At 36.0% G+C, this 2315-nt stretch overlaps 1 pseudogene; it reads right to left on the reverse strand.

Annotated features, from left to right (window-relative positions):
- Window positions 1–2315, reverse strand: part of LOC106868524 (zinc finger protein 62 homolog) — a 27749-nt pseudogene that overhangs the window by 17089 nt on the left and 8345 nt on the right.

Genomic DNA, 2315 nt, shown 5'->3' on the forward strand with positions numbered 1-2315 from the left:
GATCGGGGTTTCGATTCCCAGACTGTGAGTGTTTATTGAGCGAAAACACCCCAAGCTCCACGAGGCTCCGGCAGGGGATGGTGGCGAACCTTGCTGTACTCTTCCACCACAACTTTCTCTCACTCTTACTTCCTGTTTCTGTTGTGCCTGTAATTCAAAGGGCCAGCCTTGTCACACTGTGTGTCACGCTGAATATCCCCGAGAACTACGTTAAGGGTACACGTGTCTGTGGAGTGCTCAGCCACTTGCACGTTAATTTCATGAGCAGGCTGTTCCGTTGATCAGATCAACTGGAACACTTGATGTCGTAAGCCACGGAGTGCCAACAACAATATATAAATACAGTACAAAACCAAGTTTCTAGTTTAATAATTCTTTTATTTCTAAATTTTTTATGAAAAATCTATCTGCAGTTAACATCCCTCGACTGCTTGTCTCCTTCAAAAGAATTTTAAAGTTTTTCTTCCTTCTTGTACGACTTGAAGCCATATAAAGCTGACCGTGACTAAATACAGGAGTTGGCAAGTAAATCCCAACTTTTTCAAAGTGACATTTCCTTTCAGTTGCGCTCTCCATTACTGAAACCAACCTAAACTCACAACTTAAAGCCATAAAAAGCAGTCCGTGACTTATAGTTGATGTAAAAACTCCCTATTCCAAATTTATTACATAAATTTCTTAATATAAATATATTAGGCACATGTAGGAACTGTTGAATGTGTATTTATAAAATACTTTTCAACTGCAGTCATTTTATATTCTTGATACACTCAGGCAATAATCATTTTCCTTTAATGAGTTTGTATGTGTATATGTTTGTGTAGGTGTGTGTGATTGTAATAATTATTTTTAACAAAATAGATAGCATCATATGGATAGTAAGCCAAATTAATACACTTGTCAATGTTATCTAGTGGTTGTCTTTTGAGATGTGACATCAATCATCGTTTGTTACTCAAAGAACGCTGGTTCACACATACTTCCCTTGTACACGCACACACATACACACGTATACTCACACAGAGTTGAAACGCTGTTTGATTTTTCTTTTCAGTGTTGAATGTTCACCATCCCACTTCCATTGCACACACACACACACAGATATTCACATACCTCCCTTTTACATATACTCACACAAAGTTGAAACGCTCCCACTACCAGTTTGCCATCACCCCTTCCTTTCTCATTCATATGTTGTGACGGAGAAAAACACAAGAGTATTATTGTAGATTATATAATTTTGAATTTGTTTTGTGAGAATTTTGGTCTGAAACTTTGTTGAAACAGATATTGTTACATTTGGCTGGAGTCATTTCTCTGCATTTAATAGCTGGAAATAAATGTTGGTCGATATGAAAATATTTCAAGTGCCAAAAATGAACATCAACTATTTTGGAAAAAAGCGAAAGTGAAATAAATTAAGTTGAAAAGAAAGTCTTGTCACATTCCTAGATGGGAATTGAAACCTGCTTCTTTGGTTTTCATCAAGGTAGTATTTCCCCTCATTCAAGGTAGTAAACTGGTGTAATTGTTAACATGCTGGGCAAAACAGAATTTTGCCCATCTTTATGTTCTAAGTTCAAATGCCACCAAGGTTGACCTTGCCTTTTATCCTTTCGGGGTCAATAGAACAAGTACCAGTTGAATACTGGGGGTTGATGTAAATTGACTTACCCCTTCCCCAGACTTGCTAACCTTGTGCCAAAATTTGAAATCAATGTTTCCTTTAACTATTGTTATCGTAATTCCATTTATTTGACAAATTGTTGATTTCTTGGATGTAAAATTCTTCAGGTTTTAAAGCAGAGAAACACACACTATCTATCATTTTTAACCTCTTCACAATTAATAAGCCATTTTCTCTTTAAATCAAGAGTTCTCAACCACTTTTTAGCTAAGGACCCCCTTGATTACTATTTTATTCTGGTGGACCCCCATAGCCATTCAATGTTTAACCCCTAACTCGTCTTCACCCAATTTGTCTTTTTCAGTGTTCGATGAATAAACTCGTCCAAAACATTTAATTTCAAAAACAACCACAGACAAGAGTTTATACATCAATTATTAGTATTTCTTGTTTTTTTTTTTAATTACACCCATATCAAGCTCAGAAGAATAACTATATATAAAAAAAAAGATTTTTGAGAAGACATGCTAAAAAAAAGAGTAAAATAAATGTGTAATTCCCCTTTAATTTTGATGATAAAGTTGGAAAAAAAAAGTAATAAAAAAGGCCGTTGCCAGTACCGCCTGACTGGCCTTCGTGCTGGTGGCACATAAAAGCACCCACTACACTCTTGGAGTGGTTGGCATTA

This window comes from Octopus bimaculoides, chromosome 28, assembly GCF_001194135.2.
Source record: "Octopus bimaculoides isolate UCB-OBI-ISO-001 chromosome 28, ASM119413v2, whole genome shotgun sequence".
NCBI lineage: Eukaryota > Metazoa > Mollusca > Cephalopoda > Octopoda > Octopodidae > Octopus > Octopus bimaculoides.